The 23,470-nt window shown below is 38.9% G+C and overlaps 1 protein-coding gene across 7 annotated transcripts in view; it reads left to right on the forward strand.

The window, feature by feature from the left end:
- LOC137192607 (glycerol-3-phosphate dehydrogenase, mitochondrial-like) overlaps positions 1 to 23,470 on the forward strand; it is a 124,725-nt gene that overhangs the window by 41,302 nt on the left and 59,953 nt on the right. Inside the window, exons 4-5 of one of the 7 annotated variants that reach the window (XR_010930599.1) lie at positions 19,927 to 20,053; positions 20,863 to 23,109. The exons of 5 other annotated variants lie outside the window; for them this stretch is intronic. The gene's annotated coding sequence lies outside the window, so the exon portion shown is untranslated. Of the gene's footprint in view, positions 1 to 19,926; positions 20,054 to 20,862; positions 23,110 to 23,470 lie in introns of those variants that run through there. One more of the 7 variants, XR_010930598.1, reaches the window with a different exon arrangement.

The raw sequence follows: 23,470 nt of genomic DNA on the forward strand, positions 1-23,470 counted from the left end.
ATGTTCTATATCAGTATTTCTGTTTTTAAATTTCTTGCCTTTAAGTCAGAGTCGGGGAAATCTTTTACACAACACCATACAACAGTATTGTTCTATGTTGTATGTCCTATTTCTCAACAGCATCTTAAGGCTAAGATGACTGTAAAATCATACCTGTTCGTAGTCATGTCACTTCCAGTTTTTATTATCTTTGTTCATTTAATCTCATCTTAGAGTCTATATGATCTGTTAAATGATTGATGTAAAATGAGAAACCAGAAAAATGAACACACACCAAAAAAATAAACAGATTAATTTAATAGTTATTGATTTGCGACAAACTGGCCCCATGTTGTGTATTGTGACTGATTTACATCTGACAACTGCTCATTGTCATCTACTGTGAGGCTGTCATCATCCAGATAGGAACAGTGATGACTGCAACATGTTAATGGAGAAAAGTGGAGGCTAATAGATTTTTTAAAATTCTCCTCTCTTTTTATTTTAGGGTGCGTGCATTATTTGCGATTTGGTTATAGAGGTCTACAAAATTGATGACAGACTGATATCCACAGTTAATGATGTGCATATTCATCAAACTTATAAGGTTTACTTTGTGCATAAGAGTAAAGTCTACCTCGAGCAGCAGCTAAATCACCAAAGTTTTGTTTTTACTTCCATACTGTAACATGAGTTATAAAAAACAGCAAGCTGAAAGCTCTGACTGTTGACTGAACATTAAGCTTTGTTCCCATACTGAAAGATTCCCAGTATAAAACTTCTTTGTGTCGTTTACAACACTTAACGCTTTGTGACTGATGTATTTGTCATATATAGAAGTGCACACAGTCACATTCAAGTTACCTTGAATGTATGTAGCTCGTCTCTTTTGCGTGCACATGCACTCGCTCTTCAGTGCTGCTTTGGGAAACAGGTGTAAAAATGTGTGATTGAAGTGAATCCTTGTATTCTTTTGAAATTTGAAGGCAGGATATGTAAGCAACATTAAACAGCTCAGCCAGTGTATAGTATGGGAAAATTTTATTGTCAGTTTAAGATTTTTTCTTTAAATTCCTCCACAATTTTGTCTTTTCTCTGTTGACAAGATAATCATGCCATCCCTTTATTTTGCAGAAAAATAAACTCAGAACTTCTCTTTGTTCCATTTAACAATTTCACGCCTCTTGAATTTAGATTTTTTTTTTCTCAAGTGAACTGCTTGTACTGTTTTCCCACAAAGGAGCAGAACCTCACATTTATAAAGAACTGAGAGGTTTTCCACATTAATCTAGATTTAATATTCGTTTCAAAATACGTTTTCCCTATTAATTAAAAGTAAACCATGTATTGTATGGTACATTATCCCTCTAACGGCCCCATGTGGAGATTATGAAGTGGAAAACTAATGGTGTAGACTTTAGCATTTGGGTTTTGCTTGAGTCATTTACATATCTGTAAGGGGATGTTGATGTATGTGCAAATAAGCAGAACTCTGTGTGTCCCATGTTTTCTCTGCCGCCACCCCTCCTCTGCCTCCCCTCCCCAGTTTACGGAGGAAGTCAAAGAAGAAGTGTTGCCTCTCTCCCCTCAGCTAGAGAAGGTAATGAGATTCTGTGCACCCTCTATTACGAGGAGGATGAGAAATCTGATTATTAAGGAGAGGCATGTGGCAGTAAGAAAAATCTGTTTGTTTTTTTCTTATTGTATCACCCCAAGAAACAAAGGTGACCCCCATGTTCCGTTCATTAAATCTTGCCTCCTCTAATTTATCAAGGTAAACTATCACAGTTTCTGCTGAGCTTATCAGAAATGGGCAAACTTGTTAGGTGTGCCTCGAAAGGACACATCAGAGGATTTGGATCTCACTTCTACATACTGAGTGGAGCCTAAGTCATGCTTCCCACTGAACAATGAATGTGTTACGGACATTAGCAGAGTCTGATGAGATGTTTCTCCACACAGGAAAGTTCAGGACAATCAGGGTGAATTATGACCTCCATAAAAGTACAACTGTAATTATTTCAAGGACACAGAGTTGCTGCAGGTGTGGCTTTCTGATGCAAATATCATAGAAAATATCATTTGTTTTGTATATTTTGAGCTGTCTAGTTATTATTCTTTACAGTCTAAAATCTCAGTGGATAAGCATTACCTCCTTACATTTAGACACACGTATAGTCACCCGTATGTCACATGACAAAACCAGTAAGCTCTGTGGAGATCACTTTTTCTGGCAAAAGAGAGATTAAGGTATTATGGTGAGTGTTTATAATCGTCAGAGAGCGACTTCACTATTACTTCAACACCAAACCATTTGGATTATTATTACTAAGTTTGCTGGAAATTCTAACCTGATACTGTAAAATCTTGGGATGTATTTTCTCCGGGTCAAAACAGAGCACAACATGAAAATTTCATTTTTAAAATTTGTGCATCCTTAGAATAAACGGGAAGAGAATCTCTTTTCTCCTGGTGTTGGAGTTGTTAGGAGCTATTTGGAGCTGTTTGGTATAAGGGGGTTTGCCTAGAGAGATGTGAGAAATGTCCCACACATCAGCAAGCTGAGTCATCGCTGTACGCCTAACCAGCCACGACTCATGCCCGTCCCTCCTCCCAAATGTCACATGAGCTCATGTCAACCAACACTTGTGGGGAAGGCACAGCACGGGAAGCAAATTAAACCGATTGGTTTATACAGTTGTTACGCAGTCGGTTAGAGAACAAGTTGCGGAGTTACAAAAGTGGAGAATAAAACAACATGTGGTGCTACAATAACTCTAGTGCAGGTTTTATAAACAGGATTTTCATTCCCTTACTTGTGTGAAATCAATTTGTTTTCGGTTCTTTTTCACTAAATCAGAAAATGTTAGGTTTCTACTTTAAGTAGTCAGAACAATTGGCTGTCCTAACTTTTCTAATCTGTAATAAAAACAAGCATATTTTAATCCTATTGTGAGCTGCTTGGACGCACGAGTTCTGCAGGTGCCAGTGAGAAATTGGTATTTATTACTGAACTGGTAATCACACCAGCAAACATATCTCTTCAGCCCCTCGCCTTCTCACTGAGGCCATGATGTGCACAGCATGCTCACAAAGCTTCACTCCCAGTTCAAATGACCCAGCTTAGCTAGCATGGCTGCTGTGACCCTCACATGACAAAGCCCCTGTGTAATTAATATGCACGGTGAAATGCTCCCTGCACAGCCGCTAAAGCGATTGGAATCATGCACAGGAAAAAATGTAATCGTGGATTCTGCATGGTGAACATTTTTAGTGAAGTGGCATCTGATTGCAAGTTGTTTTTTTTTTTTCTCTCTCTCTCTCTTTTAACACCCTTTAAGATTGAGATTAAGACTTTCCCCTCAAAGATGCAAATTAATCTTTAAAACTGGACATTTCCCGACATGGGGAGCTCAGTGGGGTGACACCACAGCCCACCGAGTTCATTTTAATCCCTATGGGCAATTATACTTTCAAATGATATCCTGAAGTTAAATCATGTTCACACTTAATTAATTTAAACACTACATTTTAGGCATGAAAGTCTCCTTGTCCTCCTCAAGACAAAACTTGTTTAATAGGACACAGTAGCCTCAGTGATAAGGATAGTTGTGCTTTGTGCTGTTTATTAATTATGTAGTCTTTCTATTTTGTTGTTTATGTTCATCTCTGGGTCTGTGAGTATATGTGGGGGGTGATTTAGATAAGATGACTTATCATAAAGTAATATACTCTGATGACATTTCTTTGTCTTTTCTTAGCTGATGGAATTTCTCATGTGTGGGCTTTATAAGCTCACTGGCGTCTGAAAAATAGCTACATCAAACACAAGGGGGGTCAACAAACATTAGTATAACAACTCTCACAGCAACTCTAACAAATCTAAATTTCTACTGCTCATATTTGACACATTTGAGCACAATTTTTCCTATTATATGTTATATATAATATTAAACAATAGGTTCTAGGAATATCAAAATACATTGTTTAAAATGTTTACAAGTGTGGGGACCACAGTGTTTGCAGAAATGCTGTTGCTGTATATTTGTCTTTTCTAAATGCTGAGTTAATTAATGATATGTGTGGAGTATTGTTTCTCATTTTTATAATGAATGCATTACTGTACTGTCACTGAGCCCATTTTGACAAATAGGTGGGTGGATAGATATAAAAAAACATACATTGGTGGCTGCCAAGGGGTTAGATTTTGAATTAATTGAGGGAAATGAATTCAGCGGTAATAGGCCCTGACAGCAGACTGTGGCAATTCTGATGGCAATGATTGATGGTTGATGCACACACAGGCTTATGACAAATAATGCTTGTTTTGCTCCTGGTGTATTTTAAATCCTACTTGTTTGTTCATTAAAAATAAATACATCAAGTGAAAAATAACTAAATAGTTTAATGAAAATAAATGAATGAATGAAATAACGAGAAGATATTCTTTGTCTGATTCCTTGAGTCTTTTCATACAGATCAAACGCTGTCGAGGCTGAGGTGGTAGTGTGTCGCACTAAGTGCGTTCAGGGAGGTGGACCGGCCACCTCCATCTTTGACCCATATGAGAGAGGGAGCCCTATCACCGCTCTCATCACGCTCCTGTAGTCAGAGTCTTCTGACAGTGGCGTAATGCTGATCAGATAGCTGTGTGGAGTCATTGCTTACATGTGTCACAACCGCTGTCCATGATCATGTCAGAGTCATGCTGGGCGCTAGAGCCAGGCTCAGGGCTCAATGGACCTGGCTGGTTTTGCGGCTGACATTTGCCCAGCATGACCAGGCTAGTCAAGCTCCAGTCGCACCCCCGGCTAATGCGCCTCTCCTGGGCCCCGCAGCACAGTGCTGGCAGCTGGAATGTGGGGGCACAGGTGCCGCCAGTCCCTGTTAGCTTTACAGTACCTCCCAGTGAGTCACAAACAATCCCAGCATGTGTCTGCTCTGATACCTCAGTTTATTAAAAGTCTAATGAATAAACAAGTCTTTTGTGTGCATGACCACAGTGGTGATAGTGGTATAAACTAGTGTTCTCTTAGCTGTCCCCGATCATTTCTATCAAGCAGCAATAACAGCTCTTTGACATCATCAGCAATGACAAATTTATCATTTTTAATTAGCTTGAAGCAAGAGAAATGTTCACAGAAATAATCACGTTAGATGCGTCTCCCGTTGATGTGAATCTGTGTTTATGGCTGCCGCACGGTGAAAAATAATCAAGGCCTGTTTTAAAGGCACATACTGATGTTTTCTGTTGATAGAGCTAAACAGAGGTCTGTGAAACATGGCTGTTAAACCAGATTGATTTATTGGTTCTTTGGGCTGGACACGATTATCTTCTGACTCTGGGGATCAGCCTGCTTCCCAAACAGGACTGGGTCCTGCCACACAGTCATGACAGCTAAATTGTTTCACTCAAGAGGTTGTCCCCTTGTCCCCCTTTACCTAAGCCACTTGTTACAAGAGAGATATGGTATAATTGTACCCAGAGGAACTTGAAAGCCTATATTGTGAGTCTGTTTTCCTTCAAGAGCATAGTCCTTTGTGGCACCTAAAACTGGAAGGAGGAGGAGGAGGAGGACGGTAGGATATGTATTCCCTCTTTGTTAGAGGCGATATTGGAGCACAGTTTCATGAAGTAGAGCAACGTTTAGAATCAGTTATTTCCTCCAGAGCTTTTGTTGTGTTGATCGCAATAATGAAATATTTCCATGTGTATTAAGCTCAGATCTTGTTGTAATTATAAGTAAAACTTTAATCCAATTCTCCAGTTCCAATTTAAGTCTAAATTACAAGGTTGTGCGCTCTTTCAGTGGGGAAAATATCACCACTTGGAGTGATATACTTAGCAAGAATGAACCGCACATATCTGAGCTTTTTTTTTTTTTAAGTGCAGGTGAACATGTTGGCGAGAGGAGACAAGAGGGAAGGATCTATAAATGGCTCCTACTCCTTTTGGTGTCTGCAGTGGTGGTGTCGGGAAGGGAGGGTTACTCACTGACCATTAGTGCGCCCAAGTGCAGTACATTCTGTGGCCTGTCAACTCCTCTACTAATGTGTGAGGAAATAACTCTATTTCTTACCCCAGTGAAAATCACCTGCTCTGACATGACTTAGAGTACACACTGTTCAGATGATTTTCCTTATAGTGAATTTGTTACAAAAGCCTCATGATGATATTGTTAAGTTAACATGTTGTAATAGGTGTATGTAATTAATATCTACAGAAAAGACCAAGGATTTTTAATGGAGTATCTTTCAAAACAGTGTTACAGTCAAGATGAATAATAACAACAAAAACAGAAAAAAACAACATAAAGGGAAGAGAAGCAAATTTTAGGTAAAAAGAATAGTTTTAAGCTGACATTTAATATATGACAGATCTTATAGAGTGATCTCTTCAGGCCAGTTGTTCCAAAGCCTCAGAGGCTTACAGGCAAAGACATGATCACCTTTAGTCATATACAGAAATATAACTAGAAACCAAGCCATACAGGTCATCAGTGAAGTCTTAAAATCCACTCTAAAAGGCACAGATATTGTGTAAAGATGCCAAAATTGAGGCTAGGTGTGTTTATCTTAAGGATAAATAATGACCATAAAAGGAATAATGCATGCATACGATCCCTTCTTCATATTTGTACTGTATTTGTGCTTTTTCTGCTAGATTAGCATGAAAACTGTGTATCATCGGTGTTTTACTGCTGTGTTAGTATCCCAGTTATGACATTTATTTTATCAAAGAACGAGGTAACAAGAAGGGAGGTTAGTGAAAAGAAACACTGTAATTCTCTCTATGTCATAGTGAACTTCATGGATAATAATTTTCCTTAAGTAATGTCGAGTGGTATAGAACTAACAAATGACCCTCTCCATGCCTGTGCGTTGCGTTAAGAGGTGCGGAGTAGTGAGAAGAGGTGTGTGTGGAGGGGTTAACCCCTGCTGTTCCTGTCTGTCCAACACCCCCCACCAACCAACCCACCCTCACCCTCCACCCCCCACCCCCCACCACCCCCCCATCCAAGCCTCCTCCTCTCTTCTCTCTGCACTCCACTCCTGCATCAGGCCAATACAAACAGCATTATTTATGCTCGGCAAAACACCCCTTAATTACTCATGAACTGGCGCACGCTCCAGAGTCTGCCGCTCCCTACCACCCACCAACAGCCATTAAACACTCCCTAAAAGCTTGCTATTTGATATTAGCACACTTGAGCCTTTGAGAAGAAATTAAAAAATAAATAAATCTGGGAGTGATTTACATATGCACAGCAGCTGATATTTATACTCCGCAGCGTGTCCCTGAAGGGCTTGTCTTATTACCTCCGTCCTCGGGTCCTAGCACAGAGACCAGGAAGGCAGGCAGGTGATTAATTCTGTACTTAGGATAAGCCAACAACTCCACAACGTGGAGCAGAGGAGGATTTCTATCGGGCTTTTTGTGGAGAACACGCCATCTCTTTTACTTTTTTGTTTTTCTCGGCTGTTTATGTCTCATATCTACTATTATTGTTCCCTGTTAAGAGTAGTTTACTTGTGATTAAGTGATAATGTTGTGCAGAGTACATACAGCATTGTATGTGCTGAGATGGTTTGAACATGGTGTTTTATCTATTGACAGAGTTACTGTGTATTGGATTTGGTTTACTCCTGAGGATTTACCTGCTTTGTGAATCTCTGTGAAAATTATTGCATCTTTACATGTTTCTGACCATCTCTGAGGTCTGGTTGCCGAGACGCTCTTGAGCAGCTATGATAAGCGCCCAACATCTTTGTACTCATCGCAACGCTGAGATCAAAGTCGTCATCATCTGAAGCCTCTTGTTACATTCCTATCACACACTACACATATCTCACCATTCTCTGCAATCTCTTACCAAATAGCCAATAACATTCAGCTTGAAAACCATATCTAGTATTATATAATCATTTAACTTTAAAATAAATTTAACTTTGACTGTGCAGGATTTTTTTGTGTGTGAAATCAGATAAAATTGTGTTATAAAAGGCAAACTCATTACATTCCTTAGTCCAAATCTCACCGAACAAACAACACAATTGTGTTACTTACTTACAATCACAAAAAAATTAATTACTTGTACATCTTGCTTGTAAAAACCTCTACTGTAGCTAGACCTTTATTAGTCGAACCAGCAAAAACACTGTGTCAAACTTCGTCTCTAATTACATCATCAGATTCAAACAGTAGAGCCATCAGCTGCTCGCTCGGTGTGTACTATTTAAAATCCCTCTGTGTAATTACTGCTTTAGTCCCATATCCCTATGACATGGCAGTGATAGATCATTATTTTTCCCTGCAATTTGTTATATTCTTTGTAATATAATTGGATCAGATTAATTATTATGATTAATGGATTCTTGGATTTTTGTGTGTAATCATTAATACTGTGGGTTTGAAACAGGCGACATACACACATTTTAAGATGCCAGAACTACACAGGCTGTAATGCTCAAGCCTCTTGAACCTCTCACTTTAACAATTTCATCAGAGACTTTTACAGTCTGTGTATATGAGTTTTGATCTAGTTGTCTCGTCTGTATTTTTTTAAAAATCAATTTTGCTCACATAGTAAAATACTTCTGAGCAGCTGTTTCTCCTAATATCCTAAAATAATCAAATCTAATATCTATTATATATAATATATAAACAATTGAATATCCTTTGGTAAAAATAAACTCACTTAATGTCTTACTATTTTGTGAATAGTCCAAGATTCTATAATAAATGCAATGTGATTTGCTCTTCTTTGTATCATGTCTACAGGCATTATAGTAATGTCACTTTAACAATCAGCAAGCCTGCTGTTTACTACCGCAGACACGGCCAATCAGTTCAATTTAAAGTTTATAACATGATAGTTTATTAATGAGAAGTGAAACTATTATCCGACGCCCTAAATCTATACCACGGCTGCAATTTAGCTCTTCCAAAAAATACTGTCCAGTTATGGTGGATGGACAGTAGTCAATTCCCTGTGCATGGGAATGGCTCATTAACGGGGCGAGGCGAGCGGTGTGCGTTTGTATATGGCTGCCGTTGGTCGACATGTAGAATGGATTTATGGTGTCACTCAGCCCTGGAGAACGACTAATGAGGGTGCGCAGGCTAGCAGCGTCCGAGTGGGGTAATTCCACCCACCATCCATCCAGCAGAGGGGGGTTGGAGCGAGGGAGAAGAAGGAGGAGGAGGGGGGGGGGTGGGGGGGTTATGGAAGGAGGACACATCCCTCATTACGTGTGAGTGTCTCAGGAGCTTTCTTTAATATTTTAATAAATAACATCAGCCCAACAAGAAATTAATGAATAGTATCATTAATAATGAGCCCGAGCCTTGTAGTGATAGGACAGATATTAAATTGAACCACTGTGGGGAGATCTCCTGAGACTCAGGATTTTTCCAGCAGCAAACAAGGCCAGTGAATGAGGCAGCCGTCCCTCCGTGCCAACAGCTTTTACAACAGGTTGAAAGTAATAAAGGAGGATTTTCCCAGCGATAGAGTTAAGCCCTAGGAAATCTGCTCATGTAGATCGCTATGAAAGGCACAGCCAAATGTGATCCTTAATTAAACTTTAATCAAGATAATGCTGTTTGCAGGAGAAGTAGTTTAAAAAAGGTGTCCCCAGCCCCCTGTTTCCATCCAGTGAACCTCCCCGCTTCATATTGTAGCGGTCATAACCCCACTTATCTGCTTCTTAAACTTGTGCGTGTTTGTTTGTTTGTTTTTGTTTGTTTTCATTTGCAAAGCCCAGTATTCTTTCTTTGTATGGTTTTGATTCAGGTTTACATTTGTCAGGATTTCTCGGTATTGTCTTGCTTTATTTGCTCTTAGTTATTTTTGTCTGCCAGATTATGCAGAAGAAATAGCTATTTCTCTACCTGAATTGGCTTGTTTATCATAATACAATGTGCCTCTGTGACATAAAGTCATGTAATTCTGTCAAACTGACATTTCTAAAAAGAAATGGGGGAGACACATTTTTATCATGTGCAGCTGTATTCTTTCACATAACATCAAGGATTATTAAACGGTTTTACCTGAGCTAAGAAAACATCAATGTCAACTGAATGGTCTGACTGAATGAGTTAGTGAAGCTGGCTGCACCACTGTAGCGTAGAGGCTACAGATGAGTAATGACATTTGTTTTCCACCTTAAAAATGCTGTTTTTTTACTAATAGAATGATATTAATTCTTTTTATGGAAATCATTTAACTGGAGAATTACTCAGCAGCTTTAGATTATTGTAATTTATGCCACTTTTTAGCTACTAAAGCCCAGTATACCTCCTTGTTAACAAATTCACCACATGGCTTTGTGGGTTTACAACATCTTATCTTAAAGGTAAGAGACATTAATTTACACAGAGCAGATTTGAGTCATGTCATGTTCATTTACATAATAGTATACATTATCAAAGCAGGTAAACTACACTATGAGGCAAGGTGCTTACACTTAATCATCGGTGTGTTACCTTATTACGTGAAAGTTAATGTATGTCTCTGGGATTCTGTGTTATTTCCACTATATACTCTACCAGCTAACAGGGGATATTACACACTGCGAGAGTCACTGTGGGAGTTTGCTTTGCTTAATTTGTTTAAGAAGAGGACTGTGACACATTTCTTTGCTGCATGTCCAAAGTTGTTGTACATTTAGTCTGAATGTGGTTATGTTGCATTCTTTAATCTGCACACACAAAATAGCCAAGAAATCTGAAAGTCAGCCCAACACAATTGTCTTTAGTAAACAAAACTTTTTGAAAACATTGAAGTCTTTGTATGATAGAAAGCTTTAATTTAAAAACAATCATACAGTTTTGAATGTACCAGTGAATATCCTTAAGTTAATAAAACCAAAGCCGTTTCATCATTTTGTAGATAGTATCTTTGGAAGTGCTGAAATTTGGCTTGTAATTTCTGCTCTGTTTAGACCATATGTCCCTACCTACTACCAATATTTATTCATTCCCGGCTGTAAAAACAAATACCAGTATTTCCTTCATAATAAAAAGTGGATTACTGCGAATCACAGGAAAGCATCACCAGCTGTCACAGAGAAATGAGACCATGCTGGCCAGTGTCAATGATTAAAACACACACATTTAGAAACGAATGATTAATTAGATGATTTTCATGGTCATTATTCAGTTCTTTGAGAAGTTATTTTGTTTTAAATTGTTACTAATACTTGTTAAATTACTTGTTTGAAGGTGAAACATTAACTTTTTTGGTTAACATTTGTTCAACAGGTAGAAAAAATAGCTTGAACAGCAGAAAGAGTGAAAGTGTTTAATATTGATCCATCCACCACAACTGCTAATTCTACAGTAGCTGTATCTAACATTATAATTGTGCCTGTTTTCTAAAGAAAACATTTATATCTTTATATATTCATATTATATTTGTCTAATTCTGAGTAAAAATAGTAACATTTTCATGTAACTTCTCAGATTCTCGTACTGTACTTTATGCAAAAGGGGACGCTGGTACTTCTAAGGTAAAAATGCTGTAGTCTTCACCAGTAGAAGAATTAGCAGTCAGATTTGACTGATTATAGCTCCACCATTGCTTGTTTGGTTGCCTCCTCTAAAAGCAATACTCAGCAGAACATGGCTTTTTTCCTCTTCACTTTGTGCTTGCTGCATGAGTAATTACATCCTTGATTTCTGAGGGGCAGTGGTATGGCTTCCACTTTTTAAAAAAAACCTAAGATTGATACAGGCTGCTCTTGCAAACGAATATATTTCATATGTTTTTAAAATAGCCAAATACAAAAAACAATGGCAGCATTGTTCATTCATGTATGTTATTTTTGTACTTCTGAAATGCAGTGACGAGTCCGTGTTAATATGTTGTGCAATTCATGCTTGTGCATGCCATAAAACACCACAACTACCTTGAGCTGCACCTCTGAAACTCGTACAGAATACTGAGCTCGAGCAGACAAAGACAAATCACAAGCTTTCCAATTTCCATAGTGCTGTACATCTTTTAATCGTAACGACTAAACAATGAACAACACTGGGCTCGTGGCATTGGTTGAACAAGAACACTGAGGCTCCGTTATTTTCCCCCCTTCATGCTGCTGGTGGAATGACTTATGCATGGAGGGTCATGGTGTAAAACTGTTGCCCCAAGGTCAGCGTACTGACACTTAATTGTTTGTCCTGTCATGTGTCACTTCCTGGAAATTTCATATCTGACCCTTGTTAGCTCTGCGTTTCTGTTTTAATCCCCAGTGTGACAGAAAGATCAGGACTGTGCTGTGATCAAGATGTGTCAGATTACTGTTGGGTCCTGTCATTTTGATGCAATACAGACTAAAGATGCTTGTCTGTCATGTGTAGACTGAGCCATTGTTTCAGTCCTTAAAGGATTGGTTCACATTTTATCTAAAAAGACTATAACTTGGAACTGGAAAATACCCATTGAATTATCTAACTCAGACTGCTGAAGCCTCTTTGTGGCTTCAGCTGAATTTAAGAACACATTTTAGACCAAATAAGGATTTTGTCACCCATCACTTACATTGGAAGCGTATTGGGAGGAATGATTACAACAAGAAAAATGTGTTTCAAGGTACATATGGGCACTTGAATATTAATATTAATAAGACAGACTTGAAAAAAATATGAACTAATCCTTTAACAGTATTTTCACAGATTATTTCCCAGATTTTCATCTCAGTTATTAACTATGTAACTGAAGAGAGAATCTGTAGTGAGTCTTATGTACAGTCATGCTTTATTTGGTCACAGGCCATTAAGAAAACTGTCCTACATGATCTGATTGCTATGTCTCTAAAAAAATACTTGTTTTTGAAAATTACCCACATTATCAAGTCGTAAAGCTTTACTATGTTAAGGGTAGCACTTGGTATTACAAATCTATGGTAATGAAATTGACAGTAGTGTATACAGTAGTACAGATATACAACTGTCTTTGTTTAATGTCTGTAGTTTGTCTTTGTTCATATGTCTCATTGTCAACCTACCTTTTATGCGCTTTACCTTTTCTAATTTTAAAGCACTTTGGGAATAAGAGAAAGCCGATACAAATTAGATTATAAATGGGAAGGTACATCAATCACAGCTCACATGTAATATTGCTTTTTGACTCGACCAACACGCTGCAGTACAAAAGAGCCTGAATCCTCAGTTAAATTATAGCTTTTATGGAAGGCAAAATCTTGTTTTTTTTATTACATGTTAAGTTATGTATTTATTTTTTGTGCCACGTATTTTTGTACGAGGGTTCATATTGTGCATACTGTTTGTGTTTGTGTGAGTAAATGAGTAACACTGTGAGCATGATTCAGCATCACCCACTATTGTCAGTTCCCTGCCCTGTCTGAAAAGAAAATTCAGATTTATTACAAGTTGGTATTACCGTATTGGCCTAAATATAAGGCGACCCTGATTATAAGACAACCCCACCCTTCATTCCAACACCTGTTTTTGGAAACAGACTTTTTGAAGATAAGGTCGTCTTAAAGTCCTCGAATATAGGACGACCCCCACTTCTTCAAATGTAACTTTCAGAATAAAATATCATCTTGTATTCAGGCGAAGAAGTCAGACTAGGGAAAAACGTGAGCAGTAAGATGATCATACAGGTTTTAAGTAAACCTCCAAGTTGGTCATACTTGTTTGGAGAAATGAGGTGGAGGTGAACAGTACAATTATTCCCAAACTGGGAATAATTGTAATATATAAACAATTAAATATCCTTTGGTTTACAACAAATCTGTTGTAAACCACAATTTATAATAAATATAATAACCCAGTAATAGTTATATCTACACCTATTGTTACTATGCAACTAAGATCCCTGTTGTTGCATTAGCAGCTGCTAGTAGCATGGCTTTACATAATGAAAATTTGCCAAACTGTAAACAAATATAGGCTAAAAGACAAGTTTTAGCTCACAACTAACTCAGGCTCGCTGAATGCTGGAAGTTTGCAGGGCACCAAAACGTCCAGAACTGCCACTGCATAGTTGGGCATGCACACAGTTTTGTTGCTCAGTGAGAGACTATTACAGATAGTTTGGGTGCACTGAAGTCCGGTTTTTTCCACATCAGACATGTCAAGTGAGTTTTATTTGCATAGCCCAATATCATAAATCACAAATTTGCCTCAGGGGACTTTACAGTCTCTACAGCAATACAACATCCTCTGTCCTTAGACCCTTGATTTGAATAAGGAAAACTCCCTAAAAACCCTTTTAATGAGGGAAAAAATGGTCCTCTCCCAGAATGAACAGACATGCAAAAGATATTGTGTGTAAGACATACAGTGTGTGTAAGACATACAGTAATTGTAGCTAATTCTAATTTACTTTGGAAAGTACAATGTTATAACTAATAGAAACAATGACCAAAGGTATAAGACCACAGTTTTAATAGATTGTCTAAATTATCATTTAAAGGAGTTTTTCTTTTGTATTCAAGGACCCATGCAACCCTGTCCTTCCTTGGCACACTTATGTTTGATTTATTTAAAGATAAAAGAATTCATTGTATGAAAAATGCAATTTTCCTCACAGTCAGCATGTGTTATATTTCCTTAAGGCCAAAAAATACATTCAATTTATTTTCAACCTTATAAAACATTTGCATAGCTTTTTAAAAATGTTTTGAATCAAGTGGAATTAGAGAGTGATCATCTTCTACGACTGTATCAGTGAATCGGTAACCTCTGCATCGCTCTTGTGCCTGTGCATGTGAATCCTCATGCACCTGCATGTAAAACACACAACTTACAAACAATAGGTGGATTTATTCTGCCAAACACTGCTCTCCAGCACCAGTAGTTGTCAAAAACCCCCACAGGTTGCCTTTATCTCAAATCTGATACATGTAAAATGATTTCTACTCGTATAATGATACAACTGATTAATCTGTGAAATTATATCACTTGTTTTCTATTTTCACATATTGTATTTTGCAAAGTAATATATAGACTCAAACACAATGGGGCACCTCCCATTCATACACTAGAAATCATCGCAAACTCTATTATCTGTAATTTATGATGTCTTTTTTTTCTCACTCCTGCAGTTTCCCATGTGCATCACTGTGAGGTTATCACCCAAGACTTAACAAATGATGTGCTTGTGTTTGTATGAATGTATTGATCAGCGCTCTATTTGGGCAGATATCTTTCTTTATTTAGGATGGCAGGTTTGCAGGCAGGAATGCTGTCTCTCTCCTTCATGCCATGTCTTCAGTTTTTTGCCTCACTGGCTTCCCTAACTGCCCTGCTTTATTGAATAAATTCAAGCTGTCACTTCCCATGCTGGTAGAATAACTCAAACACAACATATAATAATACAGGAAAAGTAGGATAAAATAATCTTGTCATGGCTGTAAAAGTGATTGCTTGAAGCCATAGTCGACAATCAATACACTAATTCCATAATTTATACTCGCAGCAATTGAGGAGGAAGGAAGCTCTGATATGGTATTTCTTGGCTCACTGACCAACTTTGACCTTCAATAGAAGTGAGAGTGGGATTATTGTGTTGTTCAGCTCAGAGAAATCACCGACAAGAGTTGAGAGGCAATGTCTGACATTTTATGTTCAGGACCAAAACCTAAACTGATTAATTCTCAGTAAGCACCAGCTCTTGAGCTTTCACTATCTTTATGACAGCAAATCTGTGACACTCAGCTGACAGAGTGAAACATAAAAGCTGGACAGAGATTTTCTCTAACTTATTTCTTTTATCCTTTCCTTTTATGGAGGGGGAGGTACCTTTCTTTTTCACCCTGGAGCAAGAGGAATTTTTCACTAGTGCTAGAACTCATTATCAGTTCCTCATTCTGTCCGTTTCACTTTTCAGCTGATGCCACTCATGTGGTACCCCATTTTCTATCAATTATGGCTTTTTATGGGTCTTTCCAGCCAGCACTTTATGACTAAGGGCATAGCTGTATGCTGAGCAGTACCTAAATAGCTCTGACCGTGAACTACAATACATACCTGTACATCCTCAGATATTATTTAACAGATCCACTCTCATTGGCCAACAACACTGTTGCTGTTGTTAGGATGAGATCCATGAAGCCCCATCACGAAATCCATGAAGAGCAGAATACCGGAAGGCATCAGAAGTTTCTGTGAAAAGAAGAAATTGATTGCAATTACCATAGAGATTTTTTCAAGTGTTTTTCTGCCCCCTCTAGTGATGCTAATAACTTAATGATCCCTAAAAATGCATGCAATTTGCCTCAATGGGATTTAACTATTGTATTCTTATGTGCTAGAGATTTCCAATCACTGAAAGTCTGATTGAGCATCAGACATTGTATAGTAAATAACTACATCAACAGCCAAGGAATATTATGGTTGAATGTTATGACATAAAACTGTAGATTTGCGTGACAGAAGGGTTCTGAGTCCTGTTAAACTTCAGCCAAACTTTTATGCCATGTTGCTATAAGTGTCTCATGGTTGTTTACACTACATATATAAAAACATAATGCCATAGAAATCTCCAAGGGTAATATTAACCACAATTACTCTGTGTTGGACTAAGCCTAACACAATCCTGAATTATAGCTGCTGACTTGTTTTTCAACATATGGTCAAATCTGCTCAGCCCAGTATCCCTTCAAATTACCATTATTATTAAAAAGTTTTAAAAAAAAACAAAGAATTTAACAAACATCCCTTTACGAGTTGGGAACGATCGTGGCGACGTCCTCGATGTAACAAACAAATATAGCCATCTATTGGTGATATTGACGCCTAACTTTTCCATTTCTTCTTAATTCTAATGGCATAATGATTCACAGTTAGATTCATAGTTAAATAGTGGGTTAGTGTTAGTGTGTGTCTAGTTTTCCAGACCACTAAAAAAAATCCCTTAATCTCCAGAATCAACACCAGTAATCTCAAATCCAAACATCATCAACAACCCTTCCCTTTCAAACCAGAGCTCAGTGTCACCGCATCTTCATCGAGCCAATAATCCAAACCAATGCAGCCCAATTAGAAAACCCCGCAAACACTGACTGTGCAGTCTGTATGGTCTGATGCAAGATAGAAGGTGGTCTAACCCAACGGGTGGGGACAGTGGCCAGTGGGACCCCCTGCCAAGTTATTGAGGACAGAAGGAACTGCCGGTGTCATAATGATCACTAAATGTCTGTGGTGTTCGGTTACAGCAGGAGATTGGTAAGGAGGTGCGTGACCTTTGCTATATTGACCTACTGCTTGACTCCTCGTGGGGTGCAGTGACAACACAACAAACAACATTCAAGAAGGAAAAAGGGAAGAAAATAGAAGTTTGTTCAGTGTTACTACATATAAATCTGATATACTGATATATTTATACACTTAGTATATCTTTGTGGGATGTATGCATGCATTCAGTCATTTTACTGTATGTGTGTGCATCCAAGCGCAAATACACGCTTGTGTGAATGTGTGTGTGTGTGTGTGGTTTTTGGGCGAGGTGGTATGGTGTGGTGTTGGATTGGGGGAGGGGGGGGAGGAAGGGAGGGGGGGTTGTGACAGACAGGGCTCTCACCTCACACTTCACGTCCCAAATAGATTAAAATAATTTTTCCCAGATTCTTCCTTTCCCACTGCTGCCTGAAGCAGAATGAGCACTTGTGAGGATAATTAAAATTGATGATATAGAATGACAGAGACATGATTTCTGCCTGCAGCAAGAGGTCTCCGAAGACAGTCTAACCAAACTGTCATGCCACCGCCATTCTGTTTTACATGACTGTTTCACCTTACTAAATTGATCGCAAGTAAATACTCTCTATTGAATTAAAGTATGATGTATCAGTCTGGGGACTGAAGGTTACGTTCTTTTGATGGAAATTGTCCTCTCATGACCCTTTATCATTGTTAAGTTAATGTGAGTGATTTCTGTTGGACTGTTGTAGATTTTTACCTCTATTGTAGTTCACCCGTCTCGTGTAGAGTAAATAAAGCATGTGTCAACTGCTGAAGACTTTTATTAAACATATTTTGTTATAAATTGTTTCAACTTGTTAACAGTATTTGTATCAAGCGTTTTTATGTTTCATATTTAGAATGAATAACATATTAAATTTTTGTAATATTTAGAAATAACCTCTAGAAATCTGTGTTGTTCTACTTCTTCCGCATGTGTGCAGGTGATAGGATAATGTCAAAGTAATTATCAGAGTGCCGAATAACAAAAGAGGAGAGTGCTCAGCTTTTGTGTGTTTTGAAAGTTTCATAATATTCAAATGAGTTGGTTTGTGAGAAAATGATGGATTGAGTGTTTTAAAAATATAGTTAATTATTGCACTAAATACACAACGAAGGGCAAGTCATGTGTCTATAAATACACTGCCCTGAAAATTTATGTGTCTACTACAACCAAACTTGCTCAACATGTTTTGCACTAGCGCTCAGATTATGTTCATTTGATTATTCATGACACATGTCATTTTAGTCCTGAGCAGGAACAGCTTGCTCCTGTTTCTGCTTTTTTTGACGGACTGAACAGCTGTCAATGAGAAGAGCAGGAAGACATAGAGCTAGACATGGAGCAGGATGGGGGGGGGATGGTAAGACTAAACCCCCGCCAGGGTCCCTCTAAAGATAAATATTGATTGTGGACAGTTTTAATTACTTCCTTAAATTGAGCAATTTTGGTTTTCCCAGTTGGCTCCCTGTGAAAAATCCATGTAGGATCCTACATTGAAGGAGAGGGAGAGGGTTGAGCATGGCGCACCATAAATCACTGCAGATACATAATTCATTGGAAGCGTGTGAAAAGGACAAGACAAGATGCTTTGGATCATTGAAAACAGCATCTCCACAGGTCTTTCCATGTAGTGAGATCTCCCGTCTTTGTTTGTGCAGGCCTCGGAAATGTGTTACCTCGTTCAACTTGCACTCTCATCTAAATGATGCCAGACGATGAATGCGCTTCTTTTTCAGTTTTATTTTCATGTATTTCTTAATTTATTTTCAGATTGGATCAATTTAAAATACAAAGGGAGTTGTCAAAACAGAAGGAACATCAGCATTAAGATTTTACCCAGTGATAGTACCACCGCTGTGGTGTGGGTTACTATTTCTGACATGCTTTTTTTCCACTCATCTTCAGAAGGGTGAGGTCAGTGCCTATCTGCACTAACGTGTAGATTACTCTGATTTTGAGTCATCATTTGGCAGGCCGTTCCTATTACAGCAAAGGAAACACTCTCTCAGACACAGTTTCAGTATCTCCTAAATGCAGAACAGACATCACATCTTACAGAATTCATCATACAGAAGTCCTTGACCTGTGTGTAATATCGTTGCCCTGCTATTGAAATATCTGGCTGCTAATAGTTTCATTGTCAACCAGGAAGATATTACTCATTGAAATGAAGATATGCATCACGGGTTGAAGATGATTACTCTGAATTGCTGTTTGAATCATTTCTCATATTGGGTTATCTGATTGATTCCACGTCAGCACAGAACCACACTTTACTTTACTTAGACTTAATGTTGGTACTGTATCGCCTTCGTATAAGTGCTTTTTACCTCTTTATCCTGCACAAATGAGTCTATATCACTGGGATTCAAATTTGATACTTAAATGATGCCTGAAGCAAAATGAGTCTTAGGAGTGAAAGGTCATTAACAGAAAGGGTCACCTGGAGCTAAATAATTTTGGCAGGACACTGGTAAACTTTTCTTAAGCGGGCAACAAAAACAATCTCAAGGTCCATTTGTAGCTTCTTCCTCAGCAGATATACAGTAGTTTTCCCAGTTGTCATGGAAATATAAACGTTCCAGTCTCCATTTGTCTGAGTACTTCTTTAAGACTTTTTTTGTCCATGTTGGCGAGATTAAGCAGCACCCTGCGTCTTGCGGCCGCCCTGTGACTATGTGACTCCAGCCTGTAAATGGCAGCGCCCACTCCTTCCTTCCTTCCTCAGGACTGACCTGCAGCCTCTCTGTACCTGTGGGAGAGGCAGCACCGCTCCCCTCTGCTCATCCGCCCCAAATTCACACAGCCGGACCCACTCCCCCGAGACCCAGCTCTCCATATCACCAAATAGATTGGTCAGTGGAATTGCACGATTGAGGTTTCTGAACAAGGCATTATTCTGTTGTATTGTAAAGACCCCTACACTGACCTGTGCACGGAGGCATAGGGGGAAGAATTTTTACACTCTGTTTATCAGAGATGCCACCAACAATTGGCTTAGAGTTTTTCCTATTTCTTTGTGGCTGCAAAGAGAAGAGAGTGAGAGGTATGTGCCTGGAGCACTGACCTTAATCTGAAGGGTTGTGCTGTTATAGGCAGAGGTGAATCTGGTCAGCTGTACTACACTAGTCCATTGTCCATCCATAACATGACATCAGCTGGGGAATGCATACAAAGTGAAGCATTAAATGTAGATACTCCATTTGTAGTGTCTCACTCACTCAGGAGCCAGTAGAACAGTTTCAGGCTGATGTGGTTTGTTTCAGGTACTTTAGTGATATTTCACAGAATACAGTGTCTGTTTGTATTCAGTGGAGATGTGTGAATATGGTATAAAAACATAAACAGGACATATACTACACAGGCAGCAAGAATACTGAAAGACCAGCTTGAGCGCATTTCTCATGCCTTTTCCTACATTATTAGAATACTGCGTTATTGTTGTTTGATGTGCCTGTGTTTGTAAGGTTGTTTCGGTAATATCTGGCCTGTTTCACATTCTTATTCATGCGAGCGGATCAGCATACTATACATCAATAGTGTAAACACCGCTCAACACTTCGCTCACCCTGCAGAGGACGAGGATTGTTCTTAAACAAACTCAAATGAATAAATAATATGTCAAGGAAGTGCTGATACTCATATCCATAAATTTCCTCTCCAGGCCTCACCATGTCCTCCATGACATCAGTGGGAGTGAGAGTCCCGCCTGTGATTACCTCTTCTTCTTATGCACCAGACTGACAAGCCCATGTCGGAGGGGGGTGTGAGAGTGGAGGGGCAGACAAGCCCCTCACTCTGAGTGCTAATGGATGATTGGAGGCCGGATAGGAGGCTTCAGTTCTCTCTTTTATCCTGGCCTGCTTTTGACCCGGAGAGCCAGCAGTAATCGGCCCGGCAGAGGGGTAATCATTTCCCGCGTGCAGACTCTGATAAGTTGGAACACCTTCCCCGGCAGCGGAGGGAGCTCCTGCGGCCTCCCCGGTTATCGCTCTCTCCCCGGCACCCCTTCAAGAGGCTGCGTTGCCTCCTCTCCCAGGCTCAAAGGCTCCATCAACAGTGGCTCTCTGCTCCGCTTTCATCTGACAGAGCACATAAGCCGGTGAAAGGGAGGGAAAATAAACTGGGTTCTATCTCTCAAATTGTGATCTTATGAATTCGATTTGGTCACTTTTAAAATGTAACTGCACAATTTGTTATTTTCCCCTGTTTCCCTTTCTCTGTTAATATCTGTGGTGATAAATTGCTTCGATTGACAGGCTCGTTTTTTTTTTCTTTTTTTTGTTGATGTTGTGTGCCTCTGTATTTGTGATAAGGCAGCAAACCGTGGTCACCTGAAGGGGCTGAGAAGTTCTCTGAGGATCGAGTGCTGTTGCTCAACACCTTTCATGTAAGCCACTGTGAAAATTGTTTGGCTTATTTTGTTGAGGAAAATCCCCATGTTTTGCTTGATTACATTTTGTTATGGTTTTCCTCCCATTTTTCAGAGAACTTCTTAAGCCTGCTGAGATTACTGTTTAATAGGGATGATATTGTGCTGGCTTTATTGGCTATTTGCAGCTGCACCACCGGTTCATTTAATAGCCCCGTCGGTTGTTAAAGGGATTACACAGCTGCCACACTCTAGTGTGTACAGTGGGCCTCTGGTGGAAAAAAAAAAAAGACTATTGCCTGAAATGAGAAGACGGAAAAGAAAATAATTTTCCGTAGTTTGTCAGAAATGTGTGATCATACATGCAAAGTTTGCCTGCCACATTCAAATTACCTGCTCTCCCCTTTGTGATCTGACTCTGATGATTTCCCATTCCATATCTAAGTGACCTTTAGAAGGCCAGAGGCACTACCCAACATTGATTAAATAAATTGATCCCCACACATTCAAAGGATATTAATTAGACATGGAAAACAAGTGAATGAACACAAATAGCTCTTAGTTTAAATGCAATAGCAAATAAAACATTGAGGGGAATTTGAGAAAGCCCAATAACACATAAAGAGCTGAAGTCTCTTGATGTAATTTTTAATGGTGAAGCTTTTTCAAAACATTTTTCTGTATGATTGGGTTAAAAAAAATGTGTGGAAAATTAAGTTAATGACCTTGTTTTTGTCAATTAATGTGGTCCTATTATGTCTTTATGTAAATTCTTTCATTAAATAATTTTTTCCAAGACAAAACAAATCAGCATGATTACTGATACACTCTAGCCTTAAGATCAATACATATCCTGACTGAATGTGTCATCTTTGAACCAGGACACATGCTGAGATGTCGTACTTTAGTGGTTTGTGACTTGTCCGTGTCAGCAGCAGCTGCCAAATAGGTTTCAATCAAGAGGGCAGAGTCATACAATATGTGGCAAAGCTAACAGCTGTTAACTACACAACCTGCAGGCTATGAACTGCAGCTCTGTCCATTGTCAGTCTCTCCACAGTTAAATATTCCAGGAGGAATTTGTTACAACAAGGCCATACATAACGGGTGAAAACCCTTTACACCAATATTGCTCTCAAAATTGGCAGCATGAGAAGGAGGGACATGAGGGATGCTTGAGAGTGGTAACCTATCCCTCTCAGCCCCCTGGGAGCCACTTGGCCAGCTTTCATCCACATAATTATAATAAATTTGACATTTCATAGATAATATTGATTTCTTTATTTTAGCATTTCACCATAGGTGACAGTCTAGTGTCAAGAATGAAATTTCTATTGATCTTCTGCGCATTAATCCCTCATGTGTATGTGATCATTTTTATAAGACCTTTTACTGCACATAAATCAATATTTCATATTTCCAGCCATGCCAGAGGAGATGTCATATTTGTAAACTGTGTCTTGACACTAGCAATTCCTTTCTTGTTCAGCTGCAACTGTGCAAGACCAGTCAATTTGGGGTGGTGGGAGCAGAGGCGCAAGGGAAGAGGCGAGGAGGGGGGGAGGAGGTACGGGGAAGAGAATTTGTAGTCTGCGGCTTTGGTCTGGGAGGAGCTGAGCCCCTTCTTGAGATACGTACTGCAGCACTGATGATGAAATATCATTTTTAGAATTAATTAGCTTCCAAACCGATTGGTGCTGTTAATAATGAAAATAAACTGGCAAATTATTCAAATTGATTGGCTTAGTACTAGAAAAAGAATATTGAACACTTCTTTAAATTGTCTGTTAATTTCTTTAATTTCTGGCTGTAATTTTTCTTCTCAGAAATGAAAGCGTGTGCATAAATCCCACCAGCGTGCTGACGTTAATCAATCAAGAAAGGAAACACACAGTAGATG

This window comes from Thunnus thynnus, chromosome 11 (assembly GCF_963924715.1).
Source record: "Thunnus thynnus chromosome 11, fThuThy2.1, whole genome shotgun sequence".
NCBI lineage: Eukaryota > Metazoa > Chordata > Actinopteri > Scombriformes > Scombridae > Thunnus > Thunnus thynnus.